The 12,533-nt window shown below is 47.3% G+C and overlaps 1 protein-coding gene across 4 annotated transcripts in view; it reads left to right on the forward strand.

Moving 5' to 3' along the window:
• Positions 1 to 12,533, forward strand: part of RALY (RALY heterogeneous nuclear ribonucleoprotein) — a 422,461-nt gene that overhangs the window by 320,284 nt on the left and 89,644 nt on the right. The window contains exon 1 of one of the 4 annotated variants that reach the window (XM_063960223.1): positions 3,764 to 4,069. The exons of the other annotated variants lie outside the window; for them this stretch is intronic. The gene's annotated coding sequence lies outside the window, so the exon portion shown is untranslated. Of the gene's footprint in view, positions 1 to 3,763; positions 4,070 to 12,533 lie in introns of those variants that run through there. 4 annotated transcript variants of the gene reach the window in all.

Genomic DNA, 12,533 nt, shown 5'->3' on the forward strand with positions numbered 1-12,533 from the left:
TCTTTGCGTCATGTGCTGTTTGGGGAGGGTTTTTTGGAAGGGACATCCTGCGTGACACTGCAGTGCCACTCCTAGATGGGCCCGGTGTTTGTGTCGGCCACTAGGGTCGCTTATCTTACTCACACAGCGACCTCGGTGCAAATTTTAGGACTAAAAATAATATTGTGAGGTGTGAGGTATTCAGAATAGACTGAAAATGAGTGGAAATGATGGTTTTTGAGGTTAATAATACTTTGGGATCAAAATGACCCCCAAATTCTATGATTTAAGCTGTTTTTTAGGTTTTTTGGAAAAAAACACCCGAATCCAAAACACACCCGAATCCGACAACAAAAATTCGGTTAGGTTTTGCCAAAACGCGGTCGAACCCAAAACACGGCCGCGGAACCGAACCCAAAACCAAAACACAAAACCCGAAAAATTTCCGGCGCTCATCTCTAATTGAGACTCATGGAAATAGTGAAAATCAGTGGCAACACAAAAGTAAACCAAACAGGGTAACAAGGGAACAGAGTTTCCACAGGAACTTAAGTACAAAGGTTACCTTTAGGGAGCTCAGCTATAAGACTCACACAGAGCTGTGTGTGACACGAGGAACTGGCCCAGTTTCCAACTCAGCCTCCCGACTTATACTTCCTGGTCCTTGGTGATTGGTGAGCAGGATTAGGTGATGCAGAGAGTCTCAGGCTGGCAGAGGATTGGACAACTCTGGGTCAGGTGAACAGTCACTGTCATGTGACTACTCTAGACTAGGCTGTGATGTAGAATGAGGCCTAGCAGGCCGAGAGAACACTGAAGCCTGAACTTCTGCAAAACATAAGATGCTGGCTTTTAGGCCTAAACTTCTGATTACTGAATTCAGCCTCAAACAGGAGCTCACCACAGGTGGAGCTAATTAACTATTACCTTTCAGGCAGAGAACTCAGGAAAACTCATAGTGCTGACAAGCTGTTTAACTCAGTGAGAAAAAGATACAGGATCCGGGACAGATGGCAGGGGTAAGTCACCAAATATGAAACCTACAGTCAGGATTGTGACAGTGTGCGGTAGGAAGGCTCTTATCTCGATGTATCCGGAAGAGAAGCCGCAAATTCCCATAGGCGAGTCTGCAGACAGGGCTTTTCAAGCACAGCTGTAGGCACTTGTGGTGTGATGTCCAGCCAGGCACCAATTGGGGAGGATTAATTTAGCAGAAGCAAGGTTAAGAGTGGTAAACAGAGGTCTCCTTTCAGGGGCTAGCAGTTGCCACGATCCTCAACGCGTTTCTCTGCCCAACGTTATCGGCAGTTTCATCAGGAGGTATAGATACCAAACAGACAGGTAGAGAAGTATTTAAATCGGTTCCAGCCAATCAGCTCTAGGGTGTTATTAAACACACCTGTGTAGTCAGTCCCTACTGCATAATTAGTGGTAAATTCATTCACATGTTATAATGAATTAAGGTGCTTTTGTAAAAAATCTCAGTACAACATATAAAATACAGAGATATTTAAAAGAATATTACATAATGACATTCATATTGGTAGATGATGAGAAAGCAAAGAAAGCGTCTAAACCCCCACTTAGATTGAGATAGAAAATGTATACACCCGATTATGCTCAGTATATCCCACTGATATTGGGCATTAATATATTCACTCTATTTAGCTTACAGAGCAATTCGGTCATGTTTCTGAAAATATTTATATAAAGATTTTGTTAATTATTTTAGCTTTTTATCTATTATTTATTTTTTCCGAGGTGGGGTTTCAGCTTTCCAATTTTTCTCATCATTCCCCTAAAGTATAAATAAGAATCCTTTGTATTCGGTAGAAATGGCATCCAAGAGGAGAGGAGAGGAGCAATTAACATTACTATTTTTAATTTTTGTTTTTTATTTCTATCTCCATTATTGTCTGCACATATATATTGCTGTAGCCCTTAAAGGTCTATATAGTAAGAAGACCCAAATCAGCCATAAGGCTGCCGTGGCTCAGCAAGCAAGTAACTGAGCCAAAGCACACAGGGTCACCAGTTCAAGCCCGACCCGGGCACACACAACTTGCGCAGATCTTTTATAGATATAGATAGTTATTATATATTGTTTATGTAGCCCTTGAAAATCCATATAGTAAGGGGACCTAAATCAGTCATATGATTGCCGTGGCTCAGCGAACAAGCAACTGAGCCACAGCACAAGGGGCCACCAGCTCAAGCCCGACCTGGGCACACACAACTTGCACAGCTCTTTTATAGATAGTTGTTGTATATTGTTTATGCAAACAGCAATAAAAATAATAATAATAATAATAATAATAATAATACAGAGTGGAGCAGGTGTTTCACCTGAATGTATAATTAATAGAGCAATGCTTCATTTAAAAGATTTAAATAAGACGCATGAATTAGCAGTACGTCTTTTCAATCACGTTACATACAAAGATAATCAAAAGTTCTATGAACCTATTTTCCTTTTCTCCTATACATTTCTGGGGGGACTCTTCTCCACAGTATACGAGTCACTCCTTTCAAAAATTAGTAGTATTATTTAGGAGAACATAGAATCAAATGAAGACCAAAAGGGAGAGGAGAGCTAGGATGACTCGTATACTGTGGAGAAGAGTCCCCCCAGAAATGTATAGGAGAAAAGGAAAATAGGTTCATAGAACTTTTGATTATCTTTGTATGTAACGTGATTGAAAAGACGTACTGCTAATTCATGCGTCTTATTTAAAACTTTTAAATGAAGCATTACTCTATTACTTAAACATTCAGGTGAAACACCTGTTCCACTCTGTATTATTATTATTATTATTATTATTATTATTGCTGTTTGCATAAACAATATACAACAACTATCTATATCTATAAAAGAGCTGTGCGAGCTGGTGGCCCCTTGTGCTGTGGCTCAGTTGCTTGTTCGCTGAGCCACGGCAATCATATGACTGATTTAGGTCCCCTTACTATATAGATTTTCAAGGGCTACATAAACAATATATAATAACTATCTATATCTATAAAAGATATGCGCAAGTTGTGTGTGCCCAGGTCGGGCTTGAACTGGTGACCCTGTGTGCTTTGGCTCAGTTACTTGCTTGCTGAGCCACGGCAGCCTTATGGCTGATTTCGGTCTTCTTACTATATAGACCTTTAAGGGTTACAGCAATATATAGGTGTAGACAATAATGGAGATAGAAATAAAAAACAAAAATTAAAAAATAGTAATGTTAATTGCTCCTCTCCTCTCCTCTTGGATGCCATTTCTACCGAATAAAAAGGATTCTTATTTATACTTTAGGGGAATGATGAGAAAAATTGGAAAGCTGAAACCCCACCTCGGAAAAAATAAATAATAGATAAAAAGCTAAAATAATTAACAAAATCTTTATATAAATATTTTCAGAAACATGACCGAATTGCTCTGTAAGCTAAATAGAGTGAATATATTAATGCCCAATATCAGTGGGATATACTGAGCATAATCGGGTGTATACATTTTCTATCTCAATCTAAGTGGGGGTTTAGACGCTTTCTTTGCTTTCTCATCATTTACCAATATGAATGTCATTATGTAATATTCTTTTAAATATCTCTGTATTTTATATGTTGTACTGAGATTTTTTACAAAAGCACCTTAATTCATTATAACATGTGAATGAATTTACCACTAATTATGCAGTAGGGACTGACTACACAGGTGTGTTTAATAACACCCTAGAGCTGATTGGCTGGAACCGATTTAAATACTTCTCTACCTGTCTGTTTGGTATCTATACCTCCTGATGAAACTGCTGATAACGTTGGGCAGAGAAACGCGTTGAGGACCGTGGCAACTGCTAGCCCCTGAAAGGAGACCTCTGTTTACCACTCTTAACCTTGCTTCTGCTAAATTAATCCTCCCCAATTGGTGCCTGGCTGGACATCACACCACAAGTGCCTACCGCTGTGCTTGAAAAGCCCTGTCTGCAGACTTGCCTATGGGAATTTGCTGCTTCTCTTCCGGATACATCGAGATAAGAGCCTTCCAATCGCACACAGTACAAGCTGCAATACGCTATTGACGGGAATCAGCGGAGACCTCCAGCATTGGGTGAGATCAGTGCCCCGTATTTCAGGGGCTCGAACTAAGCATTTTCAATTCCCCCCAAAATTAGGGGAAGTTTCTCCAGTGCATTTGAGCTATATTAATCAGCGGATAATCCCAGCAAGTCTCCTTTAATAATGGACTGCAGTACTGCACACAAATAATAAGCAAGCTATATTGATTATACATTTTTATTGTTGTTATTATACAATCTTGTTACCATTTATTTATTTGGTTGAATCTTGCTATTTTGTTTTATGGTTCTAAGCAATATTAAAACATACCTTGAATACATATATTATTAGCGCTTCTTAATGTTTCCTTGGAAACTTAGTTGGGTATTTTTAATGAGAATGGAGTCGCATCGGTGTCACGTTTTAGTCGCAAATCATTGCAACTGACGTCAGATGCATGCCGCGGAAAACGGCCATGATCCACCTGCGGTTTTCCATCCACTACCTTCAAATGCCATGTAACCTCCCGTAAATAGACATGCGCGGATGTCCGATATTTGGCGATTTGCGATTTTGCAAAATTGCACCTGAAGATGAATAAGGCCTAATGTCTGAGAAGCATTAGGCAGACAAGATGCAGCAGTTTTGTACTCCAGTCCTTACTCCTATTCAGCATTTTAATTTTGTTTCCTTACATGTATAAAGCATTCAAAAAAATAATTTAAAAAAATAAGATTTTACTTACCGGTAAATCTATTTCTCGTAGTCCGTAGTGGATGCTGGGGACTCCGTAAAGACCATGGGGAATAGACGGGCTCCGCAGGAGACATGGGCACTTTAAGAAAGAATTTAGATTCTGGTGTGCTCTGGCTCCTCCCTCTATGTCCATCCTCCAGACCTCAGTTAGAGAAACTGTGCCCGGAAGAGCTGACAGTACAAGGAAAGGATTTTGGGAATCCAGGGTAAGACTCATACCAGCCACACCAATCACACCGTATAACTCATGATAACTTTACCGAGTTGACAGTATGAACAACAACAGAGCATCAGATCAACCCTGATGCAACTATAACATAACCCTTATTTAAGCAATAACTATATACAAGTATTGCAGAAGAAGTCCGCACTTGGGACAGGCGCCCAGCATCCACTACGGACTGCGAGAAATAGATTTACCGGTAAGTAAAATCTTATTTTCTCTAACGTCCTAGTGGATGCTGGGGACTCCGTAAGGACCATGGGGATTATACCAAAGCTCCAAAACGGGCGGGAGAGTGCGGATGACTCTGCAGCACCGATTGAGCAAACACAAGGTCCTCCTCAGCCAGGGTATCAAACTTGTAGAACTTTGCAAAAGTGTTTGAACCTGACCAAGTAGCCGCTCGGCAAAGCTGTAATGCCGAGACCCCTCGGGCAGCCGCCCAAGAAGAGCCCACCTTCCTAGTGGAATGGGCCTTAACTGATTTTGGCAGCGGCAATCCAGCCGCAGAATGAGCCTGCTGAATCGTGTTACAGATCCAGCGAGCAATAGTTTGCTTTGAAGCAGGCGCCCCAAGCTTGTTGGAAGCATACAGGATAAACAAAGATTCTGTTTTCCTGACCTTAGCCGTTCTGGCTACATAAACCTTCAAAGCCCTGACCACATCCAGTGACTCGGAATCCTCCAAGTCAGTAGTAGCCACAGGCACCACAATAGGTTGGTTTATATGAAAGGATGAAACCACTTTCGGCAGAAATTGTGGGCGGGTCCGCAATTCTGCTCTATCCGCATGGAAAACCAGATAAGGGCTTTTATGTGACAAAGCCGCCAATTCTGACACACGCCTAGACGAAGCCAAGGCTAATAGCATGACCACCTTCCACGTGAGATATTTCAATTCCACCGTTTTGAGTGGTTCAAACCAGTGTGATTTCAAGAAACTCAACACCACGTTAAGATCCCAAGGTGCCACTGGAGGCACAAAAGGGGGCTGAATATGCAGCACTCCCTTTACAAACGTCTGAACTTCAGGCAGAGAAGCCAGTTCTTTTTGAAAGAAAATGGATAGGGCCGAAATCTGGACCTTAATGGAACCCAATTTTAGGCCCAAAGTCACTCCCGACTGTAGGAAGTGAAGGAAACGGCCCAGCTGGAATTCCTCCGTAGGGGCATTCCTGGCCTCACACCAAGCCACATATTTTCGCCATATACGGTGATAATGTTGAGCCGTCACGTCCTTCCTAGCCTTTTTTAGCGTAGGAATAACTTCATCCGGAATGCCTTTTTCTGCTAGGATCCGGCGTTCAACCGCCATGCCGTCAAACGCAGCCGCGGTAAGTCTTGGAACAGACAGGGCCCCTGTTGCAACAAGTCCTGTCTTAGAGGCAGAGGCCACGGGTCCTCTGTAAGCATTTCTTGCAGATCTGGATACCAAGTCCTTCTTGGCCAATCCGGAACAATGAGTATTGTTCTCACTCCTCTTTTTCTTATGATTCTCAGCACCTTGGGTATGAGAGGAAGAGGAGGAAATACATAGACCGACTGGAACACCCACGGCATCACCAGTGCGTCCACAGCTATCGCCTGAGGGTCTCTTGACCTGGTGCAATACCTCTGTAGTTTTTTGTTGAAGCGGGATGCCATCATGTCCACCTGTGGCAGTTCCCACCGACTTGCAACCTGCGTGAAGACTTCTTGATGAAGTCCCCACTCTCCCGGGTGGAGGTCGTGCCTGCTGAGGAAGTCTGCTTCCCAGTTGTCCACTCCCGGACTGAACACTGCTGACAGTGCGCTTACGTGATTCTCCGCCCAGCAAAGAATTCTGGTGGCTTCTACCATCGCCACCCTGCTCCTTGTGCCGCCTTGGCGGTTCACATGAGCCACTGCTGTGATGTTGTCTGACTGAATCAGAACCGGTTGGTCGCGAAGTAGGGACTCCGCTTGACGTAGGGCGTTGTATATGGCCCTTAGTTCCAGGATGTTGATGTGAAGGCAAGTCTCCTGACTTGACCACAGACCTTGGAAATTTCTTCCCTGTGTGACTGCCCCCCACCCTCTGAGGCTTGCATCCGTGGTCACCAGGACCCAGTCCTGAATGCCGAATCTGCGACCTTCGAGAAGGTGAGCACTCTGCAGCCACCACAGGAGAGACACCCTGGCCCTGGGGGATAGGGTGATTAACCGATGCATCTGAAGATGTGATCCGGACCACTTGTCCAGTAGATCCCATTGAAAAGTCCTCGCATGGAACCTGCCGAAGGGAATGGCCTCGTATGATGCCACCATCTTTCCCAGGACTCGCGTGCAGTGATGCACCGACACCTGTTTTGGTTTTAATAGGTCTCTGACCAGTGTCATGAGCTCCTGAGCCTTCTCCATCGGGAGATAAACCCTCTTCTGGTCTGTGTCCAGAATCATGCCCAGGAAAGGCAGACGAGTCGTAGGAATCAACTGCAACTTTGGAATATTTAGAATCCAGCCGTGTTGTTGTAACACTTCCAGAGCGTGCTACGCTGATCAGCAACTGCTCCCTTGACCTCGCTTTTATGAGGAGATCGTCCAAGTATGGGATAATTGTGACCCTTGCTTCCGCAGGAGTACCATCATTTCCGCCATTACCTTGGTAAATATTCTCGGTGCCATGGAGAGACCAAACGGCAACGTCTGGAATTGGTAATGACAATCCTATACCACAAATCTGAGTACGCCTGATGAGGTGGATAAATGGGGACATGAAGATATGCATCCTTTATGTCCAGAGACACCATAAAATCCCCCCCTTCCAGGCTTGCGATGACCGCTCTGAGCGATTCCATCTTGAACTTGGACCTTTTCAGGTATATGTTCAGGGATTTTAAATTCAATATGGGTCTGACCGAACCGTCCGGTTTCGGTACCACAAACATGGTCGAATAATAACCCTTCCCTTGTTGAATTAGGGGAACCTTGACCACCACTTGTTGAAGATACAATTTGTGAATTGCAGCTAACACTATTTCCCTCTCTAAGGGGGAAGCTGGCAGGGCCGATTTGAGGTAACGGTGAGGGGGCATCTCTTCGAATTCCAGCTTGTATCCCTGAGACACAATCTCTATTGCCCAGGGATCCAACTGGGAGTGTACCCCACTTGTGGCTGAAATTTCGGAGACGCGCCCCCACCGGGCCTAGCTCCGCCTGTGGAGCCCCAGCGTCATGCGGTGGATTTAGTGGAAGCCGGGGAGGACTTCTGTTCCTGGGAACTAGCTGCGTTGTGCAGCTTCCTTCCTCTGACCCTGCCTCTGGCAAGAAAGGACGCACCTCGGACTTTCTTGCCTTTTTGTGATCGAAAGGACTGCATTTGGTAATACGGTGCTTTCTTAGGTTGTGAGGAAACATAAGGCAAAAAATTTGACTTTCCAGCAGTAGCTGTGGAGACCAGGTCCGAGAGACCCTCCCCAAACAATTCCTCTCCCTTGTAAGGTAAAACCTCCATGTGCCTTTTTGAGTCGGCATCACCTGTCCATTGCCGAGTCCACAGGACCCTTCTGGCAGAAATTGACATAGCATTTATCCTAGAGCCCAGTAGACTAATGTCTCTTTGAGCATCTCTCATATATAGGACAGCGTCTTTTATATGCCCCAGGGTCATTAATATAGTATCCTTGTCTAAGGTATCAAGTTCCTCAGATAAGGTATCCGTCCATGCTGCTACAGCACTACACACCCAGGCCGACGCAATTGCCGGCCTTAGTAAGGTACCTGAATGTGTATAAATGGACTTCAGGGTACCCTCTTGCTTTCTATCCGCAGCATCTTTCAGGGTGGCCGTATCCTGTGACGGCAGGGCTACCCTCTTGGATAAGCGTGTTAAAGCTTTGTCCACCCTAGGGGAGGATTCCCAGCGTAACCTGTCCGTTGGCGGGAAAGGATATGCCATAAGCATCCGTTTAGAAATCTGCAGTTTTTTATCTGGAGATTCCCAAGCCTTTTCACATAACTCATTTAGCTCGTGTGAAGGGGGAAAGGTCACCACCTGCCTTTTTTCCCCATACATATGAACCCTCTTGTCAGGGACTGGGGTTTCCTCTGTGATGTGCAACACATCCTTAATTGCTATAATCATATAACGGATGGATTTAGCCAATTTAGGCTGTAACTTTGCATCATCGTAATCGACACTGGAGTCAGAATCCATGTCGATATCTGTGTCAACAATTTGGGATAGTGGGCGCTTCTGAGACCCTGACTGCCTCTGCGACATAGGATCAGGCACGGGCTGAGACCCTGACTGTCCTAAGGCTTCAGCTTTATCCAACCTTTTATGCAAGGAATTAACATTATCATTTAAAACCTTCCACATATCCATCCAATCAGGTGTCGGCGCCGTCGGCGGAGACACCACATTCATTTGCTCCCGCTCTGTATCCACATAGCCTTCCTCATCAAACATGTCGACACAAGCGTACCGACACACCACACACACAGCGGATGCTCTTTTTGAAGACAGTTCCCCCACAAGACCCTTTGGAGAGACAGAGTATGCCAGCACACACCCCAGCGCTATATAACCCAGGAATAACACAGTAACTTAGTGTTAACCCAGTAGCCGCTGTTTTAATGATTTTTGCGCCTAATTATGTGCCCCCCCCCCCTCTCTTTTTACCCTCTTCTACCGTGTATCTGCAGGGGAGAGCCTGGGGAGCTTCCTCTCAGCGGAGCTGTGGAGAAAAAATGGCGCTGGTGAGTGCTGAGGAAGAAGCCCCGCCCCCTCAGCGGCGGGCTTCTGTCCCGCTTTTATGTACAATATTATGGCGGGGGCTCATACATATATACAGTGCCCAACTGTATATATGTCAAAGTTTTGCCAAGAGGTCCTAATTGCTGCCCAGGGCACCACCCCCCCCCCCCCCTGCGCCCTGCACCCTTACAGTGACCGGAGTATGTGGGTGTATGTGGGAGCAATGGCTCACAGCTGCAGTGCTGTGCGCTACCTCAGTGAAGACTGGAGTCTTCTGCCGCCGATTTCGAAGTCTTCTTGCTTCTTATGCTCACCTGGCTTCTGTCTTCCGGCTCTGCGAGGGGGACGGCGGCGCGGCTCTGGGATCGGACGACGAGGGTGAGATCCTGTGTACGATCCCTCTGGAGCTAATGGTGTCCAGTAGCCTAAGAAGCAGGACCTATCTGCAGAGAGTAGGGCTGCGTCTCTCCCCTCAGTCCCACGATGCAGGGAGTCTGTTGCCAGCAGAGCTCCCTGAAAATACAAAACCTAACAAAATACTTTTTTACAGCAAGCTCAGGAGAGCTCACTGAACAGCACCCAGCTCGTCCGGGCACAGATTCAAACTGAGGTCTGGAGGAGGGACATAGAGGGAGGAGCCAGAGCACACCAGAATCTAAATTCTTTCTTAAAGTGCCCATGTCTCCTGCGGAGCCCGTCTATTCCCCATGGTCCTTACGGAGTCCCCAGCATCCACTAGGACGTTAGAGAAACTCTATTTTTAATCAACAGGGGTATCTACAAATGCAGACACAGAAATGCTTCTAACGGCCTCTAAAACTATGGAAAGCGTGATTAGAGAACAACTGTTGGACGTCATATTCTCAGTCATATTAAGAATCGTTCTGAATAGGAAGCAAAATATTTAACTGGCTCAGTTTTATATAAAGCAGGGGTGGGAAACCTCCGGCCCGCGGGCCGTATAAGGCCCGCGAAGCCGTTTGCTCCGGCCCACTCGCTTCTCTCAGTGAGACACGCCGCCGCTCAGTCCGGCGGCAGCGTGTCTCAGCTGTCAGGACAGGGAGGAGAGCGCGGCTATTGTCGGGTGGTGGCGGCGGCGGCGTGTAGGACTTGAAACCAGCCGCCGGTTCATGAGCCAATCAGAGCTCGCGGACCGGCAGCCAATCACAAGCCGCGGCTGCCGGTCCGCGAGCTCTGATTGGCTCTCGAACCGGCGGCTGGTTTCAAGTCCTACACGCCGCCGCCCAACATAGCCGCGCTCTCCTCCGTGTCCCGCCGAAAGGAGCAGCAAGCAGCACGGGGGGGGGGGGGGGCATCTGTATACCTGGCACTGTGGGGGGCATCTGTATACCTGGCACTGTGGGTGCCATCTGTATACCTGGCACTGTGGGGGCCATCTGTATACCTGGCACTGTGGGGGCCATCTGTATACCTGGCACTGTGAGGGGCATTTGTATACCTGGCATTGTGGGGGGCATCTGTATACCCTGGCACTGTGGGGGCATCTGTATACCTGGCACTGTGAGGGGCATTTGTATACCTGGCACTGTGGGGGCAATTGTGGATCTGGCACTGCACTATTGGGGGCATATGTGTATCAGGTCCCATTTTAACTGGCCACACCCATTTTTTGGGCGCGCGCGCCTCCGGCGCGCACACACAGTGCCTCTAAGGGGCAGACCTACTGGGGCGCAGGGTAATTTTTTAAGTTGACAATTTTTGTATGGCCCCCGAAGGATTTTTTAAATATCCAAATGGCCCTCTGTAGAAAAAAGGTTCGACACCCCTGATGTAAAGTAATGCACAGTCAGATTAAATGCCTGTCAGACATTTTATCTGACAGCCTGTAACCCAGCAGAAAATTTTGCCATACATTGGGGTAGATGTATGACAGGTTGTTATGAGGGAGAAGCAGTATCAGCGCTGTTATTTGCATGAATGCGGGAAGTGTGCTCAGTGAAGTCCCTGTCTACACTATATACTGGCGCTGCCAGGGCCGGCCCGACGCATACGCCGTAGAGGGCGATGCTGCAGAGAGTGAGTCACAGTGACTCACTCTCTACAGCAGCGGTGGCTAGCAAGCGGCTCAATCCGCTCCCGGCCACCGCTGCCCGGCGCGCACTGACGTCTCCAGCGGCGGTGTGTATCTGAAATTTGACGCCGGCTGGTGAGCCAATCAGAGCTCGCGGACTGGCGGCTGAGGCTCCTGACTGGCTGCCGGACCGTGAGCTCTGATTGGCTCACGGGCCGGCGCCGAATTTCAGATACACAACGCCGCTGGAGACGGAGGGGTAGGAGAGGCGCGCGCTGCCCTCTCCTCCCCTCACAGCAGCAGCAGGTGAGCAGCATTTTTTTTTTCTCAGGGGAGGAGGCACTGTGGGGACATGTATCAGCACTGGGGGCATATCTGGCGCTGTGGGAGGCACTGTGGGGACATGTATCAGCACTGGGGGCATATCTGGCGCTGTGGGGGCATATCTGTCACTGTGGGAGGCACTGTGGGGGCATGTATCAGCACTGGGGGCATATCTGGTGCTGTGGGGGCATATCTGGCACTGTGGTAGTCACTGTGGGGGCATGTATCAGCACTGGGGGCATATCTGGCGCTGTGGGGGCATATCTGGCACTGTGGGAGTCACTGTGGGGGCATGTATCAGCACTGGGGGCATATCTGGCGCTGTGGGGGCATATCTGGCACTGTGGGAGGCACTGTGGGGGTATGTGTATCTGCTCTGGGGGCATATCTGGCGCTGTGGGAGGCACTGTGGGGACATGTATCAGCACTGGGGGCATATCTGGTGTTGTGGGTGGCACTGTGGG

This window comes from Pseudophryne corroboree, chromosome 3 (genome assembly GCF_028390025.1).
Source record: "Pseudophryne corroboree isolate aPseCor3 chromosome 3, aPseCor3.hap2, whole genome shotgun sequence".
Lineage (NCBI taxonomy): Eukaryota > Metazoa > Chordata > Amphibia > Anura > Myobatrachidae > Pseudophryne > Pseudophryne corroboree.